Consider the following 13,476-nt stretch of genomic DNA (forward strand, 5'->3'; position numbering starts at 1 on the left):
ACAGTATTGCATAGGAATCTGGAATCTTGGGTCCATGAATCAAGGTAAATTGGACATGATCAAGCAGCAGATGGCAAGAGTGAACATCAACATCTTAGAAATCAGTGAACTAAAATGCATGGGAATGAGTGAATTTAATTCAGATGACAATTATATCTACTGCTGTGGGCAAGAATCCCCTAGAAAAAACAGAGTAGCTTTCCTAGTCAACAAGAGTCTGAAATGCAGTACTTGGGTGCAATCCCCAAAATGACAAAATGATCCTGGTTTGTTTCCAATGCAAATCATTCAATATTGCAGTAATCCAAGTCTATGCCATGATCACTGATGTTGAAGTTGAATGGCTCTATAAAGATCTACAACACCTTCCAGAGCTAACACAAAAAGGATGTCCTTTTCATCCTAGCAGACTGAAATGCAAAAGTAGGAAGTCAAGAGATACCTGGAATAACAGGCAAGTTTGGCCTTGGAGTACAAAATGAAGCAAAGCAAAAGCTAACAGAGTTTTGTCAAGAGAACATGCTGGTCATTGCAAACACTCTTTTCCAACAACCCAAGAGACAACTCTACACATGGACATCACCAGATGGTCAACACTGAAATCAGATTGGTTATGTTCTTTGCAATCTTTGATATATTTGAACAATGTGATTAATTCTTTTTGAAAACTTTGAAAAGCAAAATTCAGAAGTCAAAAACGTCATGAGAGACATTTTAGCAAGAATACCAAATGTGGTGAGACAACCCAGGAAAACAATGAGAGGAGGTGGCTAAGTCTAATGCTTCTTTACTTCATTTTCTTCCAGTTTTAATGAGAAATAATTGATATTTTTTACTGTATAAGTTTAAGGTATACAGGATGATGCTTTAATTTACATATATTGTGAAATGATTACATTATGTTTAGTTAATATCTGTCATCTCATATAAATACCAAAAAAACACACCCTTCTTGTAATGAGAATTCTTAAGATCTACCATCTTAACAACTTCCTGTACATCATACAGCAGTGTTAACTATAGTCATCATGTTGTACACTACATCCCTAGTACTTATTTTATAACCGAAAGTTTGTACCTTTTGACTACCTTCCTTTTAATCACTCCCCTTCTTGCCTCAGGTAACTACAAACTGATCTCTTTTTCTGTGAGTTTGGTGATTTTGGTTTTCTTTTTAAATTAGATTCCACAAATAAGCGAGATCATATCCGATTTGCCTTTCTCTGTCTGACTTATTTCACCTAGCATGTCTGCAAGGTCCATCCATGTTGTCACAAATGGTCGGACTTCCTTGATTTTTTTACGGCTGAATAATATTCCACTGTACCTAAGTGTGTGTGTGTGCACGCACGCATGTGTATCACAAATTCTTTATCCATTCGTCTATCTATGGGTACTAAGGTTGTTTCCATATTTTGACTATTATAAAAAATGTGTCTATGAATGTGGCAGTGCAGACATATTTTTGAGTTACTGTTTTCATTTCCTTTTGACATATTCCCAGAAGTGGAATTGTTGATTATTTGGTAGATCTATTTTTAATTTCTTGGGAGACCTCCATACTGTTTTTCCAAAGTGGCTGGACCAACTTACAATCTCATGAATAGTATACAAGAGTGCCCTTTTCTACACATTCATGCCAGCATTTGTTATCTCTGACTTTTTGATGATAGCCATTCTAACAGGTGTGGGTTGAGAGCTCACTGTTGTTTTAATTTGCATTTCTTTATTAACTAGTGACTTTTCAGATACCTGTTGGCCATTCATATATAAAAGACATTCTGAGAACAGAAGAACAAAGCAGGAGGCATCACACTTTTTAATTTCAAGGCATACCATAGTTCAGTTCAGTTCAGTTGCTCAGTCGTGTCTGACTCTTTGCGACTCCATGATTCACAGCACTCCAGTCCTCCCTGTCCATCACCAACTCCCAGAATTCACTCAGACTCATGTCCATCGAATCAGTGATGCCATCCAGCCATCTCATCCTCTGTCGTCCCCTTCTCCTCCTGCCCCCAATCCCTCCCAGCATCAGAGTCTTTTCCAATGAGTCAACTCTTTGCATGAGGTGGCCAAAGTACTGGAGTTTCAGCTTTAGCATCATTCCTTCCAAAGAAATCCCAGGGCTGATCTCCTTCAGAATGGACTGGTTGGATCTCCTTACAGTCCAAGGGACTCTCAAGAGTCTTCTCCAACACCACGGTTCAAAAGCATCAATTCTTCGGCTCAGCTTTCTTCACAGTCCAACTCTCACATCCATACATGACCACAGGAGAAACCATAGCCTTGACTAGATGGACCTTTGTTGGCAAAGTAATGTCTCTGCTTTTCAATATGCTATGTAGGTTGGTCATAACTTTTCTTCCAAGGAGTAAGCGTCTTTTAATTTCATGGCTGCAGTACCATCTGCTGTGATTTTGGAGCCCCCCAAAATAAAGTCTGACACTGTTTCCCGATATATTTGCCATGAAGTGATGGGACCAGATGCTATGATCTTTGTTTTCTGAATGTTGAGTTTTAAGCCAACTTTTTCACTCTCCTTTTTCACCTTCATCAAGAGGCTTTTTAGTTCCTCTTCACTTTCTGCCATAAAGGTGGTGTCATCTGCATATCTGAGGTTATTGATATTTCTCCCAGCAATCTTGATTCCAGCTTGTGCTTCTTCCAGCCCAGTGTTTCTCATGATGTACTCTGCATATAAGTTAAATAAGCAGGGTGACAATATACAGCCTTGACATACTCCTTTTCCTATTTGGAACTAGTCTGTTGTTCCATATCCAGTTCTAACTGTTGCTTCCTGACCTGCATACAGATTTCTCAAGAGGCAGGTCAGGTGGTCTGGTATTCCCATCTCTTTCAGAATTTTCTACAGTTTATTGTGATCCACACAGTCAAAGGCTTTGGCATAGTCAATAAAGCAGAAATAGATGTTTTTCTGGAACTTTCTTGCTTTTTCGATGATCCAGCGGATGTTGGCAATTTGATCTCTTGTTCCTCTGCCTTTTCTAAAACCAGCTTGAACATCAGAAGTTCACAGTTTACATATTGCTGAAGCCTGGCTTGGAGAATTTTGAGCATTACTTTACTAGCGTGTGAGATGAGTGCAATTGTGCGGTAGTTTGAGCATTCTTTGGCATTGCCTTTCTTTGGGATTGGAATGAAAACTGACCTTTTCCAGTCTTGTGACCACTGCTGAGTTTTCCAAATTTGCTGGCATATTGAGTGCAGCCCTTCCACAGCATCATCTTTCAGGATTTGAAATAGCTCAACTGGAATGCCATCACCTCCACTGGCTTTGTTCGTAGTGATGCTTTCTAAGGCCTGCTTGACTTCACATTCCAGGATGTCTGGCTCTAGGTGAGTGATCACACCATCGTGATTATCTGGGTAGTGAAGATCTTTTTTGTACACTTCTTCTGTGTATTCTTGCCGCTTCTTCTTGATATCTTCTGTTTCTGTTAGGTCCATACCATTTCTGTCCTTTATTGAGCCCATCTTTGCATGAAATGTTCCCTTGGTATCTCTAATTTTCTTGAAGAGATCTCTAGTCTTTCCCATTCTGTTGTTTTCCTCTATTTCTTTGCATTGATGGCTGAGGTATACCATAAAGTTATAGTAATTAAAATAGTATGGTATTGGCAAACAAAAGACTAATAGACCAATGGAAAAGAACTGAGATCCCAGAAATAAACCCAAGCATACACAGTCAAGCAATATTTGATGAGTAAGCCAAGGATATTTAATGGAAAGAGAGATTCTCTTCAATAAATGATACTGGAGAAATTTGATATGTACATGAATAAGAATCAAAGTTAATCTCTACCTTACACTACTCAAAAAATTGACTCCAAATGGATTAAAGACTGAACTATAAGACATGAAAGCATGAAACTCCTAAAAGAAAACAGAAGAAAACTCTTTGGCATGGGACATAGTAATGATTTTTTGAAAATCACACCTAAAGCACAAGCAAAAACAAACAGAAAAAAACAAGTGGACTATATTTAACTAAAAAGGTTCTATATGGCAAAAGAAACCATCAACAAAGTGAAAAGACAACCTACAGAATGGGGTAAAGTATTTGCAATATATTTATCATATATCTGATAAGGGGTTAATATACAAAGTATATAAAGAATACATTCAACTCAACAAAAAATATAAGGGGTTAATATACAAAGTATATAAAGAATACATACAAGTCAACAAAAAATAAAACCTCAAATAATCTTTACTACATTCTGAACCTTGCACATTCATACTTCATTTGAATTGTCCTCTGAGGAAGCTATATTAAATGTTCAAATCTAAGTAATAATGCAATATAATTAGTCTATATTTATGTTTGGGGAAAATTCTTTGAAGCAAATTATACAATAAGAGTTTAGCTTTAAATAAGTAGGACTAAGTACTATAAAGCAAAAAGTAGGTTAACAGGACTTTTATCTTTTAAGCTTTGATCTGGGATCAAGTGAACCATTAAGTCCCCTTATCAGCTTGCTGGTACCTGTACATATCAAACGAAAGGTACTCCTTGTCAAGATGGTGTACTGAGACAATAGTAAAAATGAAAACAAAAGCAACCTTCTGCCTCAAACACAAAATAGATGTTAGATAAAATATGACAAAATCATTTAAAAATGCCTGGTCAAGATTAAAAATAGGAAGAGAAAATATCTTTATAAAAACCAAGAAGGAACTCAAAAGTTAGAATGGCAGGCAGATATTGACATAGAACAGCTCTTATAGGTGACAAGGACAGGTCTTGGAGTATTTGTATTTTAACATCTATTCAAGGATAGCAAATAAAGGTTCAGGACCGTGTAGAAAGCTAGAATTGAGCTTCCTCCCTAAAGCTACATGCCCCTCCCCACCCCCACAAAAAAAAACATGTCCTTTATGTGAAACAGAGAACCACAAAACTCTACCTAGGAGCCAATGGAAGAAGCAGAATAGGTTGTCATACTCTTGTCAGTATGGGTAAAGAAAAGAGCCAGTTGCAAGAATGGGTTCCCAAATCTGCATTATCCATGGAAGTGAGACTCAAATTCATGGTACTTGCATGGTTCAGGAAACTGAAGCAAGAAATAAAAAAAATATGTTTGAAGCAAGAAGATTCTATAGGGATCTGAAAAAAAGGGCCAAATTGACCTACAGGATTTCATCTGCTACCAAAGGGTCTAGGATACCTACTAAAATAACTTCCTCTGAAGACTAGTTCACATTCAAGACTTACAAGAAAACAAAACACTGTGAATGAGATTTTGGACTCAAGACTAGAAATAATTCAGCATTTAAAATGTATTTAATTTAAGCTCTTTTTGAAATTATTTTGTTAAAAGAGAGAAAATGAATAAGAATAAGAGGATTTACAAATGATCCAAATAAAAACTTCCAAATTTGGAAAATATAACCATTGAAATTTAAAAAACTCAACATATGAAACAATATATTAGAAATCATTGAAAAGAGTTAAATGAATTGGAAGATAAAGCTGAGGACATCACTGAAAATGCAGCACAAAGAGATAAAAAGAACATATGAAAGTGAAGTGAAGAGACATGAAAGATAGCATGAGAATAGCCAACACTTAGCCACCGGGAGTTCTAGAACCGACAGTGTAGATGCAATCTTCAAGATAATATTTGCCCAAAATTTCAGAACTGAGAAAAGTGAGTGTCCCCAGATTCAAGTAGCATATATAATGTAACTGAATCCCTAGAAGGTTATGTTACAACAAAATCACAACTAGATAGACTGTAGTGAAATTGCAGCCACAGACAAAAGACAGATTAATTGCAAAGGAAGGAAAGCCACAGTGCAGTGTATTTCAACTGTATCTCAATAAAAATGGAAGGGAAAAAGCAAAGAATGCCACAGTTGCTGTAGATATTGAATCACCAATAAGAGATGTCAGAAAAAATAATATATTCATAGTGCTGAAGGAAAATAACAATCTAATAAGCTCTACACAGCTAAGCTCTCATCTTGGAGGAGCATAAAATACTTTTACAGGCATATAAATTCTGAGTTTATTACTCACAGACCATCACTAACAGAACTACTAAATGACACATTATCACAAAAAGGAAATAAAACTAGAGGGGAAGTTTTAGTTACAAAAATCACTGTAAACATATAAAGTGCTAAACAATATACTTAAATAATATTACATCTACTACTATTATATGGTCTTCCCTGGTGGCTCAGAGGCTAAAGCGTCTGCCTGCAATGCAGGAGACCTGGGTTTGATCCCTGGGTTGGGAAGTTCCCCTGGAGAAGGAAATGGCAACCCACTCCAGTACTCTTGCCTGGAGAATCCCATGGACAGAGGAGCCTGGTGGGCTACAGTCCATGGGGTCACAAAGAGGCGGGCATGACTGAGCAACCTTATTTACTTACTTACTACTATTATATAATACTTATACAGCACTTGCTATGAGCCAAATATTATATTTAGCACTTCACAAGAATCTTTAGAGATAGGTACTGATATAATCCTATTTTATAAAGGAGAAAACTGAGACTCATGGAGGATAAGTGACATGTTCACTGTCTCATAGCTAATAAGTGACAAAGTCTGGCTACAGAATCTGTGCCCATAAACCTGTTTGCTGTATTGCGTCTCTAATAAATTACTAATAAAAATGGTAAACATAAAATGAAACTAAAAATCTAAACAATGGTAACATAGAAGATGGAACATGTGAGCTCAGAATTAAAACATTCTAGGGGCTTCTCTCGGAGAAAGCAATGGCACCCTACTCCAGTACTCTTGCCTGGAAAATCCCATGGAAGGAGGTGCCTGGTGGGCTGCAGTTCATAGGGTCGCTACGAGTCAGACACGACTGAGCGACTTCACTTTCACTTTTCACTTTCATGCATTGGAGAAGGAAATGGCAACCCACTCCAGTGTTCTTGCCTGGAGAATCCCAGGGACGCGGGAGCCTGGTGGGCTGCCGTCTATGGGGTTGCACAGAGTCAGACACGACTGAAGCGACTTAGCAGCAGCAGCAGCAGCAGCAGCAGGGGCTTCTCTGGTGGTCTCCTGGTTAAGAATCTGCCTTGCAATGCAGCAGACAGGTTTAATCCTTGGTCCAGGAGGATCCCACATGCCATGGAGCATCTACGCCTGTGGGCCACAACTATTGAAGCCTGCATGCCTTAGAGCCCATGCTCCTCAAGAAGAGAAGTCACCACAATGAGAAGCCCATGCACTACAACTAGACATTAGCCCTGGCTCGCCACAACTAGAGAAAGCCTGCATGCAGCAACCAAGACCCAGCACAGCCAAAAATAAAGAAAGAAAGAAATCTTTAAAAAAAAAAAAAAAAAAAGGAATTAAAGTACCCTAAAAGCATTTTATTTTTTAGGAGGAGAGAAATACAGATTAAATTTAATCTGTATTAAGTATAAAGATAAAACCATCAAAAGAATAGAAACAAAATGTGTATCAAACCAAGAGAGGGGAGAAAAGGAATAAGGAATCCTTAATTACTCCAATGAGTAAGTAAATGAGAAAAAAATACAAGTAATTCACCACAAAGGCCAATTCAATCAGTTCCAAGAATACAGTGCCATATAGACTTCTTTCTTTAACCACAACTAATGCAATTAGAAGTCAATAATTATAGCAAAAATGTGGACTCTAAAGAACTTAAAAATGAAATATGGATTAAAGAAGAGATCATGATGGATACAGTATTTGCAATAAACAGCACTGAAAGGAATACTTATAGAAATTGTGGGATTTGGTTTAAGGGGAGTATTTGGGGGAAATTTTATAGTTTTAAATACATATTTAGAAAATAGAAAAAAATTGAAATTAATGAGGTAAAAGTTCAAATAAAGAGTAAAGAAAAATAACAGTAAGCAGTACTAAAGCAGAAAGAAAAGAAAGATAATAATAAAAATCAAAAAGAAACATTAATAAAAACAACAGAAATGATCAACAACATGAGAAGTTGGTTCTCTACAGACAAATAAATATTGGAGGACATTACTATAGATTTTATAGAAATTTAAAGATAATAAAATAATACTGTGAACAGTGAGTGTAGGCCAATACATTTGGAAATGTAGATAGAATGAATAATTTCCTTTAAAAATGTACTTAAATCAATCAAGAAGAATATCACAGTAAAAGTACTAGAGAAATTCAATAGTAGAAAAAAAAGAAAAAACTAACCACTAAGCCAAGGAATTTTTGGGACTATTTTCCAAAACAAACTTTAAAGGAAAAAATAAAATAATATGTATGTATTTATTATATTTTTAAACAACTTTACTAAGGCATAATTGAAATTCAAAAAACTGCATATATTTAATGTTTACAATTTGATGAGTTTGGACATAAACATATACTTGTGAAACCATCACCACAAATGAGGTAATAAACATACATAACCTTCAAAAGTTTTCTCTTACCCCATTTTGTTTGCCTGTTTGTTTGGTAAGAGTACTTAACATGAGATCTACCCCCTTAACAAATTTTTTAAGTGCACAGAACTATTAACTGTAGGCACAGTGTTATAGAAAGCTTTCTAGAACTTACTCATCATACAAAACTAAAACTTTAAGCCATTGAACAGTAACTCCCTACTTCTTCTTTCCAACCCTTTGCAACCACCATTCCACTATCTGCTTCTATGAGCTTGACTATTTTAGATATCTTATATAAATGGGATCACACAGTATTTGTTTTTATGTGTCGGTTTATTTTACTTAGTATAATATCCTGAAGGTTGGTCCATGTTGTTGTATGAGATGGATTTCTTTTTTCCTTTTTAAAGGCCAAATAATAATATTCCATTGTGTGTAATACCACACTTTCTTTATCCATTCACATGTCAATAGACATTTTTGTTGTTTCCATATATTGGCTATTTTAAATAATGCTGTGATGAACATGGGAGTGCAGCTATCTCTTCAAGATTCAGCTTTCATTTCCTTTGGATATGTATCCAGAAGTTGGATTACTGGATCATTCATTCCCACCAACACTTTTCTTGACATCCTCGCTGACATTTAACTTTCATCTTTTTTTAAACATCTGTCTTCCCTCCCTACCACATCACTCATTGTAAGCTCCACAATATCTTTTGTCTTTTTGAAAATAGCTATTCTAACAGGTGCGATGTGATAGCTCACTGTGGTTTTTATTTTGATTTTTCTCATGACTAGTGATGTTGAGCATCTTTGTATATAAGTGTTGGCCATCTGTATGCCTTTTTTGGAAAAATGTCTATTTAGGACCTTTACCCATTTTTAAATCAGGTTATTTGGGTTTTTTTATGTAGTCCCACTTGTCAATTTTTGCTTTGGTTGCCTGTGCATCATACCCAAGAAGTCATTGCCAAAATCAATGTCAGGGGGGTTTTCCCCAATGTTTTCTTCTAGGAGTTTTGTAGTTTCAGGTCTCATGCTTAAGTCTTTAATACATTTTTAGTTGATTTTTGTATGTGGAGTAAGGAAAGGGTCCAATTTCATCCTTTTGTATGAAATGCAGATATACAGCTTTCCAAACTTTCCTGTTTGTTGAAGAGACTTTTATTTATTGTAGATTCTTGGCACTCTTGTTGAAGATCGGTTGACCATGACTTTATTGGGTCAATTCAGGGCCCTCTATTCTGTTCCTGGAGAAGGAAATGGCAACCCACTCCAGTGTTCTTGCCTGGAGAATCCCAGGGACAGAGGAGCCTGGTGGGCTGCCGTGTCTGGGGTTGCACAGAGTCAGACACGACTGAAGTGACTTAGCAGCAGCAGCAGCAGCAGCTATTCTGTTCCATTAGTCTATATGCCTGTCTTTATCCCATTACTATACTGTTTTAATTACTGTAGCTTTGTAATGTATTTTGAAACCAGAAAGGTATAATGTCTCCAGCTTTGTTCTTTTTCAAGATTGCTTTGTTATTTGGGGTCTTTTGTGGGTTCCATATGAATTTTTCAATTGTTTTCCTCATTTTGTAAAAAAAAAATGCCATTGGGATTTTGATGAGGATAACATATAATTTGTAGGTCAATTTGAATACTATGGACATTTTAACAATATTGAGTCTTCCAGTTCATGAACATGGGATGTCTTTCCATTTATTTGTGTCTTCTTTAATTTCTTTCATCAATATTTTATAGCTTTTAGTATATGGCTTTTACCTTCTTGCTGAAGGCTATTCCTAAGTATTTTATTCTTTTTGCTATTGTAAGTTATTTTATTTTCAAATAACTTTTTGCTAGATTATAGAAATGCAACTGATTTTTTTATGTTGAATCTGTATTTTTCAGATTTACTGAATACATTTATTTGTTCTAACAGCTTCTTTGTGAATCTTTTCTACATATAAATAGTTTTCTATACATAAAATCATGCCATCTGCAAATAACTATTTAGCTTCTTTTTTTCTGATTAGGATGACTTTTATATCTTTTTCTTGCCTAATTTCTCTGGCTAGGACCCCAGTACTTGAATAAAGTGGTAAGAGTGGGCATGCTTGCCTTGTTTCTGGTCTTAGAGGAAAGACTTTCAGTTTTTCACCATTGAGTATGGCATTTGCTGTGGACTTTTCCTATATGGCCTTTATTATGTTCAGGTAAATTCCTCCTAGCTTCTAAAAACTATTTGAGATAATAGAAAAAGAAGCAATGTCCTCAATTCCTTTATGATCCTATCACAACCTAATTTTCAAAATAAACCAATAAAAAAGTTAAGAACCAAAAAACATAGTAAAATTATAGGCAAATTCAACATAATCTTATAAATGAAAAAGTCTTAAAATGTCTGCCAGATGAATCCAACCAATGAGGTAGTTTTTCTAAAAACTGCATCAGAGGGATTTCCTTGGCAGTCCAGTAGTTAAGATTCTGTGCCCTCAACGCAGAGGCTGGGGGTTCAGTCCCTGGCTAGGGAACTAAAATGTCATGTGGTGTGGCCAAACTTTTTTTAAAAAATTGCATCATGACTAAGTCAAGTTGAATTTGTTCCAGGAATTATAGAAAAAGCAAAGAAAAGATCAAATCATCCCACTGAATTCAGAGAAGTTATTTCAATAAATTGTCCACAAATTCGTGATTTAAAAATTCTTAGCAAAATGGGAATAAAAGAAATTTTCTTAGCCTTATAACAGATGTCTACAAAAAACTATAGTGAGCCTCATGCTATGTAGCAAAATGTTAGAAACACTGATATTGAATCAGGAACAAGGAAAAGAAGTTGATTATCTCAATGCATTCACCACTCACTAGAGATCATGACTGATGAAGTAAGATAAGAAACAATTAAAATGATTATAAAGGGAAAAATAAAATTTTCATTATTTACAGGTGATGTGGTTATATTAGAAAATCCATGAAAATCTAAAGACAAATGACCAAAAATAATATGAGCAAGATTCAAGAATCAAGACAAACAAAAAAAATAAGTAAATGTATCTATAAATAAGGAAAAATAGACAAAATAAACTATAAAATATAAGGGATAAATTACATCAAAAGAGGCACATCACAGTTATATGTAATCTATTATTATATAAACTTTTACAAAATCACTTAAAAGAAGATTTAAATAAAGAAGTAGGCATGAATGGGAAGACACAAAATAATTAAGATGTCAGTTTCCTTCAAAGTAATCTATGAATACATTGCAACCGCAATCAAAACTCCAATAGAAGTTTCCATAGAATTTGACTTACTGATTTTTTAAAAAAAAAATCTTCTTTCAGTTTATTCAAAATAAAAATTGAAGATGAGATGTATGAAGGTGAGATGTATAGAAAAAGTAACATGGATATTTACATTACCATATGTAAAACAGATGATCAATGGGAATTTGCTATATGGCTCAGGAAACTCAAACAGGGGCTCTGTGTCAACCTAGAGGGGTGGAATGGGGAAGGAGATGGGAGGGAAGTTCAAGAGGGAGGGGATATGTGTATACCTATGGCTGATTCATGTTGAGGTTTGACAGAAAACAACAAAATTCTGTAAAGCAATTTTCCTTCAATTAAAAAATAAGTTAACTAAAAAACCCCAAATCTTTCAATTTATTCAAAATAAAAACAAACATAGAATTATGAAAATATAATTTTCATAATTGAAAGGCTTGCAAGTTGTTTTTTTTAAGTTTTTAAAGCTCATCTCCATCCCTCAATAAAGTATACTTATATTCACTGGGTGCTTTGGAAGGAGCTCTCAGGTGGACTGCTTACTACATCTTGGACTTCCTATCCTGAGGCTGTATCAGTTAGGTCAGGACCATGATGGAATTTTCTGTGTAGTTTTCTAGAATGTAAGTCAAATATGAACTGCTTGAGTTTTTCAGGAATTACTACATTACTGAAGTCTGCAAACACATGCATATGCCTAAAGTTGTCAATAGCTTTCACAGGGCAATCTGTATGTGCAGAAGACAATGTTTAAATGTGTCACCATCAGCATGTAAAAATTTATTGTACCATTTTCACTTATGAATTGTTGGCCTACTTCATTCTGGAACATTTCTAAACTTTTTGTACCTTCTTTCATACAGTGGAACCATATCAGAAAAGGCAGTCTTTCCTCTGTCAATCCCTCTCCATTTTCAAATGCTATTTCTCAGACAAGAGGAACACATTTATCTTGAATCCAATTATATATCTCATCAGAATTTGTCATAGATTCCAAGTACAACATATTTGGAGCAGAAAGCCCTGATGGTTTGTAGATTATGTTGTCTCCATTGTATCTTTCTGGTTCTGAAACAACCCCAAATGCAGCTAGCTAGGAAGGCACAATCATTAGGCAAAATATTTGCTACTCTTTCAAAAACTCTATAGTTTTCTGAATCTTTTTGCTCAAAATATCTAATGATATTTCTTTTGCTGCGGACAAGAGTGGTGATTTCTGCTAAGTCATGAAGTTCTTGAAGGGGTCACTTTTTTGTTGCCTGATGTAATCTGCAAGTTCTTTCTCTTATCACTACCCCTGTATCTTCTCTTCATCATCTTCCCATTATGCAACAATTTGAAGGTTGTGTATTTGCTTATCCTGTATCTCTGTGTTATATCAGCATGCTGATCGCAATTAACTTTGGCAAACACTACTTGATTTGCATTTGTATATTCTTCCTTAATGACATTGGAAGCTTCCTCAAAAATTGTGTGCAACAATCTGCTTTTTTTTTTTTTACCACTTTTTGTTCCATAGAACCATGGAAGCATGCAAGTAATACCTCGTTTGTCTTGGTTTCTGAGACAGACAAGAGCGAAGCTCTAGACTAGCAATATTCCATGGCACTTTCTGACAGTTTTCTTTGGCTCCAATACTTGCATATTTTTCTAAGATTTTTTTTCCTTCTTTTACATTGTTTTCTTCTTTTTTGTATTACTTTAGTAATGTTCATGTCTACAAACTCAGGTGAATAAAAATTAGGTACATTAAAGTATAATGTTCAAGGTTTCACATAATGAGAAAATCCCAGAATTAGAGGAATCAGAGATCTTGATC

General features: G+C 35.3%; 1 pseudogene; it reads right to left on the bottom strand.

The window, feature by feature from the left end:
• Window positions 1–12,118: 12,118 nt before the first annotated feature.
• On the bottom strand, window positions 12,119–13,190 carry LOC109554776 (endoplasmic reticulum resident protein 44 pseudogene; annotated as a pseudogene).
• Window positions 13,191–13,476: the final 286 nt, after the last annotated feature.

This window comes from Bos indicus, chromosome X, assembly GCF_029378745.1.
Source record: "Bos indicus isolate NIAB-ARS_2022 breed Sahiwal x Tharparkar chromosome X, NIAB-ARS_B.indTharparkar_mat_pri_1.0, whole genome shotgun sequence".
Classification (NCBI taxonomy): Eukaryota; Metazoa; Chordata; class Mammalia; order Artiodactyla; family Bovidae; genus Bos; species Bos indicus.